General features: G+C 43.7%; 1 protein-coding gene across 1 annotated transcript in view; it reads right to left on the bottom strand.

Annotated features, from left to right (window-relative positions):
- The window catches only part of rasgrp3 (RAS guanyl releasing protein 3 (calcium and DAG-regulated)), a 123,647-nt gene extending 110,686 nt beyond the window's left edge, over positions 1 to 12,961 (bottom strand). The window contains exon 1 of the mRNA XM_041789572.1: positions 12,766 to 12,961. The gene's annotated coding sequence lies outside the window, so the exon portion shown is untranslated. The remainder of the gene's footprint in view (positions 1 to 12,765) is intronic.
- Between the last annotated feature and the right edge of the window lie 207 nt (positions 12,962 to 13,168).

The following is a 13,168-nucleotide window of genomic DNA, read 5'->3' as shown; positions in this document are numbered from 1 at the left end:
GTCGTTCTTCTTCGGCATTTTCAGTCCTAATATCAGGGGGCAGATGTTGATTTCTCCTCCCTGCAGTCCATTCACGTAACTCTATTGACAAATGTCCTTTGGGATTAGATTTACCTTACTGATCTTTCAAATAAATGTTAACTTCAGCCAGCATGGGTGGACATATTTCATTAATCATGCTGGCTCATATTACTGTATATGTAATGAGCAGCAGAGGTCAGTCTGATGGGGGGGGGCAGACGGGACAGGTTGGAGTTATGTGTCTCTGCAGACAGATGTTCCTTGGCTCAGACAGCTGGAGACACAGATGGCCTCTCCTCCGTCCTGCTTCGTGAGTGTACATCCTCAGCCTTGTTGGTCAGATTAGTCCCAGCTGCTGGACTTCATTCGCTCCAAACCAGATCCAAATGAAGCAATGATGCTCGATGTTTGAGCTTACCCAGGTTCCACTTCTACCTCATCGTCCCTCCTCCATGTTGGAGTAAGAAAGACTCCTACTGCGTTCTCTAAATGAACCAGTGACAACCCTGCTGGCTGTGTTTGACGCAGAAGTCCTGCCTGCTGTTGATTTTTACTGCCTTTAAAGAAACCGTATGATTTCACCATCCTGTTGTTTCTTTATAATATTTTAGCTTTCATTAGCAGCAGCATGCTCTCAGTCCACCTAAACAGCACAGCTGGATTTATTTCTAACTTGTTTTAAAGTTTGAAATCCGAGCTTCTCAAATGGTGGACTCTAAAAACTGTCTGATGTACGGAAGCCCTAAGCAGTCATAAATCCATGATGAGCACTTTTTCTGCACTTGTTTATCTACCAGAATCATAATAGAATATGAGTGTGAGAGAGTATCGACAGGAAGTGACTGAAAAGTTGATAGACGAGGACAGAAGAAGCTTCAGTTTAAACACCTGAATGAATGAGCTTACTGAAGAGACTTCCTCTGCTCTCGTCTCTCACATGCTCCTCTGTTGGCAGTAATAATATACAGATTTATACATTTTAAGTTTTGGTTTAAACGCAGTAGTTAAAGCCGGTCATTTTTGTGTGGCTAAAAGATTTCCTGATGTGACTTACAATCAATCTTTACTGATGACAGAGATTCCCTTCACAAAGGTTTTTTCAAGTTAGCCTTAACAGAGCCGTACTGGCCACTAAAGAGCCATAACTGGCCACCAAAGAGCTGTAACTGGCCACCAAAGAGCCGTAACTGGCCACCAAAGAGCCGTAACTGGCCACCAAAGAGCCATAACTGGCCACCAATGAGCTGTAAATGGCCACCAAAGAGTCCTAACTGGCCACTAAAGAGCCCTAACTAGCCACTAAAGAGCCGTAACTGGCCACCAAAGAGTCCTAACTGGCCACCAAAAAGCTGTAACTGGCCACCAAAGAGTCCTAACTGGCCACTAAAGAGCCGTAACTGGCCACCAAAGAGCCATAACTGGCCACCAAAGAGTCCTAACTGGCCACCAAAGACTCCTAACTGGCCACCAAAGAGTCCTAACTGGCCACCAAAGAGGCGTTACTGGCCACCAAAGAGTCCTAACTGGCCACCAAAGAGCTGTAACTGGCCACCAAAGAGTCCTAACTGGCCACCAAAGAGCTGTAACTGGCCACCAAAGAGCCGTAACTGGCCACCAAAGAGTCCTAACTGGCCACCAAAGAGCCGTTACTGGCCACCAAAGACTCCTAACTGGCCACCAAAGAGTCCTAACTGGCCACCAAAGAGCCGTTACTGGCCACTAAAGAGCCGTAACTGGCCACCAAAGAGCTGTAACTGGCCACCAAAGAGTCCTAACTGGCTACCAAAGAGCCATTACTGGCCACCAAAGAGTCCTAACTGGCCACTAAAAAGCCGTAACTGGCCACCAAAGAGCCGTAACTGGCCACCAAAGAGCTGTAACTGGCCACCAAAGAGTCCTAAGTGGCCACTAAAGAGCCCTAACTGGCTACCAAAGAGCCGTTACTGGCCACCAAAGAGCCGTAACTGGCCACCAAAGAGCCATAACTGGCCACCAAACAGTCCTAACTGGCCACTAAAGAGCCGTAACTGGCCACCAAAGAGCTGTAACTGGCCACCAAAGAGCCGTAACTGGCCACTAAAGAGCCCTAACTGGCCACCAAAGAGCCATAACTGGCCACCAAAGAGTCCTAACTGGCCACCAAAAAGCTGTAACTGGCCACCAAAGAGTCCTAACTGGCCACTAAAGAGCCCTAACTGGCCACCAAAGAGCCCTAACTGGCCACTAAAGAGCCCTAAATGGCCACTAAGGAACCACATGTGGCTCCAGATCCGCCGGGTGAGTGTCACTGATCTAGAGTGTGTAAAATCACTTCTTCCCCCCTTAGGGCAGTTTTCGGATGCTACGGGAATCGTCTTCCAAGAACCTACTGTGTGTGCCCTACTTTGCCCATTCATGCCACACTTACACACCACTGATGTAGCAGAGGGTGCAGTTTGGGGTTAAAGGTCGTTTTCCTGTCCAAGTACTCTCTGACATGGACCTACAGCAGGGGATCAAACCCCCAACCTTCCAGGTGAGAGATGACCATCTCTATCAGTGAGCCTTCTTAATATGAAGGCATTTCCAGCCTTTGTCAGAGTTTGGATCCTGGTTTGACTCGAGCTTCATCTCATCTATGGACTGATGTTCATTTTCAGTTTGTCTTAGCGTTTCAGACAGAAATGGGCAGAAGCACCAAAAAAGCCGATGCCAATGACATGCTGTTGACTGTGGATGAGGAAGGACACTCTGATGAGGTGGAGGAACATCTGCAGAAGGACGCTAAAGGGGAGAAGAGATCCTGGGTACCTGGTGGTGAAGGCATGGACCACCGCTGTCAGTGGCACAGGTCAACTCTTCAGGACATTTCTGACTCCTGCAGTCTGCATCACTCCCCATCCAGAGTTCTCTGCCTCATTGAACTGGTGTTTTACTGACCTCCAACTTCCCGAAGATAAACTGGAGAAACCGACCCCAGCCTGAACAGCTGACTTAAGGTTCATCATCCTAGTAAGTATCCTTCCATTGGCTGATAATGAGATAAGCTAAAGCTGCTCTCCTTTCCATTGTTGCTGCCTGCAGACCCAAACGGCCAACAGCCAAAGCTTGTAGTTCACAGGAATGCCAAACACAGAGGCCTGCTGCCTATGAAGAATATAACAATATAAGCCAAAGCTGGTGTTTGGCCCATCTCTACCTGAACCTTGAAGGCACACTTTTATGTTGGACCTTTGCCCAGAATGTGAAGATGAGATTAGGAAAGGATAAAAGATTTTTCTTTGAACAGCTAGTGGAGGTTTTTCATTAGGCTCCCTGCAGTCTGGACAGTCTGGACACATGCTCACTGGGACCATGACTAAATGCAGAGGTTGAATAAATGACCAGGGCCAGAGTCACATTTCCACCACCTTGTTTTGTGCCCTCTCTCAGGTGACAGCCAATGAAATAATTATGCAGATTCAGAGCTCAGAGGTCAGATGGGCTGTAGTCTGTTTGAATAAATGTATTTAACTCCGATTGTTCTTACAACACTGAAGATCAGGACTGGACTAGTAGTCAAAACACTTTGTGCTGCTAAGATTCAGTTTCGTTCATTAATTATTATTAGGGTCAGGACCCTATTGTTATTCGTCCGTTTCTTTCTTCTTCTTCTTCTTCTTCTTATTATTCCACAGCCTCTTTGAACCTTAATTTGACCCCCTAAACATGCTCAAAAACTCACCAAAATTGGCACACACCTCAGAATCGGTGAAAAATTTGATAAAATGAAAAAATGAACCCCAAACATGCCAAAATGTGCTCTCTAGCGCCACCTAGGCACACTAAAACAGCCCTCACGGCCAGTAGGAATGTCGTAGAGAGATCAAACCAACGTTGAAACGTTCGTCTCATCGAGACCCACAAATCACGCGCTGACACCCCTAACCTATCTCAAACAGGAAGCTGGCAATTTGCCTTTCAAAATAAAATTTTCCAGGAAAAAAGGGCTCCGAACAAAATGTAAAGGCTGATAGGCCATAAATCGTATCAGCTTGAACCTCACAGAGAAGACACACTAGGCCATGCTGATCAAAAGTTCTGATGGAGTTTGTTGTTTCTCAAACGGTTTCCCAATTACAAGCCCTCAAAGTTGGTCAACCCCAAAGAAGCCCTCCCTGCTGCTCCCATTCAAATGAATGGAGTTGTGGATATTCTGATCCGCATAAGCTGTGGCAGTTGGGCCTCTACACAAAAAACCAAAGGTCCGACAGCTTTAAAAATGACATGGATGGATTCCTGACAACATTTACTACAAAAATATCTTATTTTTACAGAGATTTGGTCAAAATTGTGGCATCTGTGAGGTGAGATTCAAAAAGATTTCAGTCAATTTCACTCCTGATCAAGAGAGCAGTTAGGGATGATGTCATCCACTGATTGACAGATGAAAGCACCCGGAATGCAGGCATTAGTTACCATAGCAACCAGGGGAAGCCCCTTAATGAGCTCTGATCTCACACACACACATAGAGCTGTTCCAATAAAGCAGCCCATTTAAATAATGCTGTAACAGGATGGTGGGACTGTGGGTGGCTTCTCATCCACATACAGTCCCCCATAAAGACAGCCACACATATATCCCATATGAAGTGAATGGGAGAGATGGTGCATTTGTGTGTGTGTTAGCACGCGAAGCGCGCATGAGTGTGTGTTTGTGTGTCTTACAGCTGCAGGTTTTTTGAATATTACAATAAGCTTACCGTGCAGCTGGTCATGTGACTCACCGAAGGTGGGAAAATGGAATGCGTACTACACACCCATTATAAAGTCTGAGGCTCCTGACAGAGCTGCAGGGACACACCTCAGTCTAACTTTGAGCAGGTCAAAGGGTCAAAGAGGGATGAAACCCTCATAGTGGAGGTCAAACAGGCATGAGGGATATGCGACAGAATGAGGACCCGACCAATGCTGCTTGCAGCTTTTATTATTATTATTATTATTATTATTATTATTATTATTATTATTATATTAAGTGAGTCAATAGTCTCCCCACCAGCCACTGTGTGAGTTTTACTAAAATCAAAGTCAAAACTTTGAGTTATGACGGTGCACAACCACATGTTGTCTTGAAACTGTGGTTTAAGAAAATAGTTTTAAAAACAAAATAATGAAACTGGCCTGGACTAAAATTGTGGTGCCCCTGTTAAAGATGTAAACGAATATGTCCATAGGGACATGTTAAACTCAGGTGTGTCCATAGGGACATGTTAAACTCAGGTGTGACCATAGAGACATGTTAAACTCAGGTGTGTCCATAGGGACATACTAAACTCAGGTGTGTCCATAGGGACATGTTAAACTCAGGTGTGTCCATAGAGACATGTTAAACCCAAATGTGTCCATAGAGACATGTTAAACTCAGATGTGTCCATAGAGACATGTTAAACTCAGATGTGTCCATAGAGACATGTTAAACTCAGGTGTGTCCATAGAGACATGTTAAACTCAGGTGTGTCCATAGGGACATGTTAAACTCAGGTGTGTCCATAGGGACATGTTAAACTCAGGTGTGTCCATAGGGACATGTTAAACTCAGGTGTGTCCATAGAGACATGTTAAACTCAGGTGTGTCCATAGGGACATGTTAAACTCAGGTGTGTCCATAGGGACATGTTAAACTCAGGTGTGTCCATAGAGACATGTTAAACTCAGGTGTGTCCATAGAGACATGTTAAACTCAGGTGTGTCCATAGAGACATGTTAAACTCAGGTGTGTCCATAGGGACATGTCAAACTCAGGTGTGTCCAAAGGGGCATGTCAAATTCAGGTGTGTCCATAGGGACATGTTAAACTCAGGTGTGTCCATAGAGACATGTTAAACTCAGGTGTGTCCATAGGGACATACTAAACTCAGGTGTGTCCATAGGGACATGTTAAACTCAGGTGTGTCCATAGAGACATGTTAAACCCAGATGTGTCCATAGAGACATGTTAAACTCAGGTGTGTCCATAGAGACATGTTAAACTCAGGTGTGTCCATAGGGACATGTTAAACTCAGGTGTGTCCATAGGGACATGTTAAACTCAGGTGTGTCCATAGGGACATGTTAAACTCAGGTGTGTCCATAGAGACATGTTAAACCCAGGTGTGTCCATAGGGACATGTTAAACTCAGGTGTGTCCATAGAGACATGTTCAACTCAGGTGTGTCCATAGAGAAACGTTAAACTCAGGTGTGTCCATAGGGACATGCTAAAGTCAGGTGTGTCCATATGGACATGTGAACTCAGGTGTGTCCATAGGGACATACTAAACTCAGGTGTGTCCATAGGGACATGCTAAACCCAGGTGTGTCCATAGGGACATGCTAAACTCAGGTGTGTCCATAGGGACATGTTCAACTCAGGTGTGTCCATAGGGACATGTCAAACTCAGGTGTGTCCATAGGGACATGTTAAACTCAGGTGTGTCCAAAGGGGCATGTTAAACTCAGGTGTGTCCATAGGGGCATGTTAAACTCAGGTGTGTCCATAGGGGCATGTTAAACTCAGGTGTGTCCACTGAACTATAAACAGCCGAGAACAACTAAGAACCTCAGAATTGAGCTTAAGTATGTGGGACACCTGGAGCAGTCTGTTCCCCAGAGAGCGCCATAATTCCCGGTACAGCAGCAGAGGTTCTTGAGAGTAACAGAAATGACTTCATCTTTTCCATTTTCTTCCAGGCCAGTTTCAGCATTTGGTTTTTGAAATGGTTTTCTCGAATCACAATTAAACAGCAACATCTTATTTTAATTAGTTGATTTTCACTCCATTTTTATTATTATTTCTGTCAGTGGACTTCTGTGAGTTTGCTGTCTTTAACAGACCTCAGTGTGTTTCTTTCATGGTTGTCTGTCAGATTATTTAATTGTTGAAAAGGTGTCCCACAATGCTCCACTCTGGGACCACTCCTTTTCTCTTTTCATCAACCTTCCAGGCTCATTGTCCACGTCTCTTGTCCATCTTTATGCTGACGACAGTTCTATACACCTCCCATTCCAGCATATCCTACGGTGGCCCTGAGAGCTCACAGCACTGCAACTTAAGAAAACACATGCAAAAAGCAAAAACACAAGCAAATTAAGAAAACATCTTCATCAATTTGACAACACATGCGCAGCATTTAGAAAACACGCTGCAAAGACCAACACAACACATTAGAAAAACGCGCTGCAAATAGACCGCAACACATTAGAAAAACGCGCTGCAAATAGACCGCAACACATTAGAAAAACGCGCTGCAAATAGACCGCAACACATTAGAAAAACGCGCTGCAAATAGACCGCAACACATTAGAAAAACGCGCTGCAAATAGACCACAACACATTAGAAAAACGCGCTGCAAATAGACCGCAACACATTAGAAAAACGCGCTGCAAATAGACCACAACACATTAGAAAAACGCGCTGCAATTGGACCGCAACACATTAGAAAAACGCGCTGCAAATAGACCGCAACACATTAGAAAAACGCGCTGCAAATAGACCACAACACATTAGAAAAACGCGCTGCAAATAGACCGCAACACATTAGAAAAACGCGCTGCAAATAGACCACAACACATTAGAAAAACGCGCTGCAAATAGACCACAACACATTAGAAAAACGCGCTGCAATTGGACCGCAACACATTAGAAAAACGCACTGCAAATAGACCACAACACATTAGAAAAACACGCTGCAAATAGACCGCAACACATTAGAAAAACACGCTGCAAATAGACCGCAACACATTAGAAAAACGCGCTGCAAATAGACCGCAACACATTAGAAAAACGCGCTGCAAATAGACCGCAACACATTAGAAAAACACGCTGCAAATAGACCGCAACACATTAGAAAAACGCGCTGCAAATAGACCGCAACACATTAGAAAAACGCGCTGCAAATAGACCACAACACATTAGAAAAACACGCTGCAAATAGACCGCAACACATTAGAAAAACACGCTGCAAATAGACCGCAACACATTAGAAAAACACGCTGCAAATAGACCGCAACACATTAGAAAAACGCGCTGCAAATAGACCGCAACACATTAGAAAAACGCGCTGCAAATAGACCGCAACACATTAGAAAAACGCGCTGCAAATAGACCGCAACACATTAGAAAAACGCGCTGCAAATAGACCGCAACACATTAGAAAAACACGCTGCAAATAGACCGCAACACATTAGAAAAACACGCTGCAAATAGACCGCAACACATTAGAAAAACGCGCTGCAAATAGACCGCAACACATTAGAAAAACGCGACGCAAATAGACCGCAACACATTAGAAAAACGCGCTGCAAATAGACCGCAACACATTAGAAAAACACGCTGCAAATAGACCGCAACACATTAGAAAAACACGCTGTAAATAGACCGCAACACAATGGAAGTGTTTCCAGAGGACACTTGAAAGTGATGCACACGTTCGGACACGCTTATTGATGTTGTTGACCATAGATATGGATACGTAGATGACGCGTCCACAGCTATTAAACGTAGCCGCTCTGCATCTGCCGGTCCGCCATCTTGGAACTGGCGGGATTAGTGAACGCTCATTATAAACAAGCCCACTTCGCCTGTAATCCGCCCTACCTTGCTTAATCCTGAACCAATCTACATGACATTTGTTCTGTTATAAAGCTGAAAGCTTGAACATCATACTGATTACTTACTGGAGTTAAATCGAGGTACTTATTGTGGGTCTGATCAACTTTAAATTAAAAATCCTATTATGTCTATGAGGTGTACAGGGAACATGTGTAATTGAATATTTAGAATCTATAATTAGATAGTTTTTGTTTCCCCAAATAGATTTATATAGATAATTTCTCTCCCTCTCATCTTGCAACTGGTCTTTAATCTAGGCTACATGCAGGCGTACACTGGGAGTCGTCACGCCCTTTCTCACCTGAGGATTTTTGAGTTTGCAGTGCATATTAGCCATGTGAGGACACAACGGCCGATCTCGGCTTAATTACTCATGCAGGGGATGGATTTCTGACCTAAACACCCACAGAGCTAGCAGATTCCAGTAAAATTTTCTGAGCGGATCATCAGATGGGAGGCAGAGAGAGAGAGAGAGAGCTACATGAGGAAAACTAAAGTCTCAACAGGTAAAAGTCCCGACGAGTCATGTGATTTCTAATTTCTCATGATTTTCTTCTTTATGGTACAATAAAAAGTGTCAAAACAAAGAAGGAGAGAGCAAAGTTAAAGCTGAATGTTCCTGGCTTCTTTGATCATCTTTATGTTGTCTAAAAAGCCTAAATCAAACTGATACTCACACTGTCTGTACAGCGCGGTGCACACTGACTCTCTCTCTCTGCGGTGCATATAATAATGCTTATCGTTAAAACGAGAGAATTTTCCTGCATTTAAGTCAAATACCAGTCTTCTGATGACTGATTTATTGGTTTGTGGGACAGCAGAAAATGAAGGCATTTTTGGAGTGGGCGATAAGAACTGCTTGCTTTACTAACGCCAAAAATTTTTATATCACCTAGTTGTATATTTTAAGCATTGTATTTAATGACATTAAAATAACACTGAGTAAAAAAATAAATACTTAAAGCCAGGAGGTGCTTTCTGCCAGCAACATTAAAATGACCAATCTGGCTTTTAACATTCAGATGACGGTCAGTACTACACCTAGTGAAAGATTCCACATTTCCTTCCAAAACAGCGGGTGCATTGTATTTTAAATAAGGTAACAACTTTTAATAAACAACCCGGTCGGAAGTCCTGTACATATTTAAAGCCAGACCACCACCATCAGAGGGAGAAACCCACCTATCTGGGGGCGTCAGCACAGGAAGTTGGCTTTTTCAATGCTGTCTGCCCATATAACTCTGTTGCACTCTCACTCTTTTGCCCTTGCCAAGATGGCGGCCCCAAAGACGTACCATCAGATAGCGAACGCGTCATCTACATCTTGACATCTATGTTGTTGACGTGGATTTTGAGTCACAGTGGTGTTGGAAAATGAGATAAAAAGTGTTTTTGATTAATTTTAACATTGTGGTCGCATGATTCAGATTTTAGCCTATTGCAGTGATCTGCTGTTAAACTATCGTTAGCCTTTTGCTTTTAATTAGCCTGCCAATTCTCATACCTGATGAAATAATACACACGGTTAATTCACTGTGAAACCATAGACTGTATATAGTGTGAAACCATGTCAGCAAAGCCCACCGGTAGTGTAACTTACTTGTCACCTATTAAGGGTTCTGATAGTAACTATAGCCAGCTAACAGCGTGTTTCACACTATATACAGTCTATGGTTTCACAGTGAATTAACCGTGTGTATTATTTCATCAGGTTATGAGAATTGGCAGGCTAATTACAAGCAAAAGGCTAACGATAGTTTAACAGCAGATCACTGCAATAGGCTAATATCTGAATCATGCGATCACAATGTTAAAATTAATCAAAAACACTTTTTATCTCATTTTCCAGCACCACTGTGACTCAAAATCCGCGTCAACAACATCAACAACCGTGTCCGAACGTGTGCATCACTTTTAAGTGTCCTCTGGAAACACTTCCGTTGTGTTGCGGTGTATTTGCAGCGTGTTTTTCTAATGTGTTGTGTTGGTCTTTGCAGCGTGTTTTCTAAATGCTGCGTATGTGTTGTCAAATTGATGAAGATGTTTTCTTAATTTGCATGTGTTTTCTTAAGTTGCAGTGCTGTGAGCTCTCAGGGCCACCGTAATATCCCTTATTCAGAAGGTTTTACAATCTAATTTAATGCTGTTCAAAAATGGTGTCACGACAATAGACTGGTTTAAACAAACAGAAGTCCTGAAACATCCACACTTAGGCGGTTGAAAACATGGTTAAGGAGCACCATGACTCAAAAAAGACCGACACACATGGCTCTACAGCACGTCCATCAGGACGTTTTGGCCGAGTCGGACACTGTACCTTTGACGTGAATCTTTGTGCAGCGCACAGTGGGGCGCACAGCCACAGTTAGCTCACAGTTATATTTTGCTGTAGATATGTGTTTGTTATAATTTTGGCTATATTGGATTTTTGCACAGTTTACTTGTGGGAAAGAGCCAGATAACTCTAGTCAAACATGCATGTGAAGTGTAGATCTAGTGGCTGGTGTGTCTGTGGTGTTCATGGAAAATGTCAGGAAATGGAGTTTGGTTTTTGTGTAGTCTTTTGTTGCACAGTATTTGTGCTTTGCAGAAAAATGAAGGAGTAATGATTTCGTTTGATCCACGTGTGTGACGTTAAGAACATTTATGGTCTTGTAATGTAAACGGCATTTTAAAGATAATAAAGCGGCTAACAACTGCGTTTTGTTTTCGCAGTATCTGAAGTTGTGATGCTTACTGAATGAAGGTGTGTAAGCACCTTGCATGCACTTTGACCTTGCAGCACCCCTCAGCAGAAACATGTTCTTGAGCGCAGCTCAGCGGGTCACTCTGCTGACTACGGTCTGGGAGATGGATGGTTCGAATCCCAGTCAGGTCCTAAACTTTGGATAAAAGTGTCTGTAACATCAGGAGAGCTGCATCTATTTCCTGGGAGGGGTGTGGTCAGGGGCGGGGTCAGACAGCTCATTAACATTTAAAGCCACAGACACAGCAGGGCTGAAACAGAGGAGGTTTTAGACATGCAGACATCAGTACTGGAGTTTTTACAGCTATAAACTTCACAGGCATGTTTTGAGGACCTCTGAGAAGAATATAAACTTGTCTAAAAATGGTCAAATATGTGACCTTTAAACCCATCCCTGTCATCTGTACATCCCTGGCTATAACCAGGACATCTCTTTCACTGGATTCAGTCTATCCTCAGTAATTGTCCCCCTGTTTACCAGAATCATGGTTCCATGCAGATCTGGTTATTCCCCACATCTACAGGATCTCTCTGCCGTCTCCAGAACTTTCAGACGTTCTTCTCAGATCATTTAGTGACAAAGCTCCATCTGACTGGAACAATCTCCCTGTTCAGTGAATCCAGCCCCCACTGCTTCAGTGTTTCTTCATCCTCAGATCTGAACATGCTCATGTTTGTAGTCTGTGGATGTTTCCCTGATTCCAGATCCTTCCACTGCTCTGACTGGCACTGTGATGTTTCTGTGATGAAGGTGGAGGACGTGGGTGGGATTGGCTGAGTGAGCTATTTTTGTTTGTCATATGTATTGTTTGTTTGTTATGTAATTCTGTTTATGTTGTATCTGTGTTTTTTAAAGGGGTTATCTTTAAATAAATTCAAATCCAACAGAGGGCAGAACACTGTCTAGTGAAGGTCAAACACTGCGTGGCTGAAGTGTCTGTGTGTTTTACTGTTTAGGTGCTAAATGAATGAACTTGCAGTAAATGTTATGGTGTCTGTGAATCTCGTATCTGAGGGCTGCTCAGAAAACAAAGCGGTTGAGTTTTGTGGCATCAGCTCTCAGATGTGAGCGCCCTCAGAGCTTCTAAGATTTAGTTGAAAGGAGATTTTCTCAAAAATGTCTAAGATGAAATTGAGAATCCATCTCCTGTGAAGATGATGGCTGAGGGGCATTCATGGTCCAAACAGAAGAAACAGCTGTAAATATTTTACAGTCAGCTAAACTCAGTTTTTCTAGTCATGTCATCCTGATGCAGGACTCTGGTTTCTAAAAGTGCAGTGTAAAGGAGATTTAAAACATGATAAAAACACAGATAAAGACAGGCAGCCATGTTTGTGAGGCTCCTGAGCAGCACAGCCGAGTCTCTATGAATGACAGCATGCTCCTTACCTCAGCTCAGACTTTCACTCATCCAGAATCTACCAGTAGACCTTTAGGATCCTCGTCTCAGACGCGGTCATGTTTAAATCCACTTTAACGTCCAAACCCAGCAGGATCCTGGGTCTGCGTGTCCAGCCAGCATCTCTGTGCCGCTGCTGCTGTCAGAGCTGGATCCTGGCGTGTCCTGGCTCCAGGCTCAGATAGCCCTCTGTCATCCTGCAGCCCTGCTCTCTGCCTGCTCTGCTCCCTCTGTCTGACTTGTTTGTCTAAATGGCCACTAGACTTCCTTCTATTCTTTCCCAACTTAGTTTTCCTGCCTGTGTTGCTCGGTTTCCCTGGACTGTGCTAAAAATAGAGACCACACAAGGTAAGGTGGAAAAGAGCAGAGCAGGAAATGGAGCAGAGTACGCGT

This window comes from Cheilinus undulatus, linkage group 6 (assembly GCF_018320785.1).
Source record: "Cheilinus undulatus linkage group 6, ASM1832078v1, whole genome shotgun sequence".
NCBI classification, from domain to species: Eukaryota; Metazoa; Chordata; class Actinopteri; order Labriformes; family Labridae; genus Cheilinus; species Cheilinus undulatus.
Note: the sequence above shows the minus strand (reverse complement) of the source record. Positions and strands in the feature narration are given on the sequence as shown.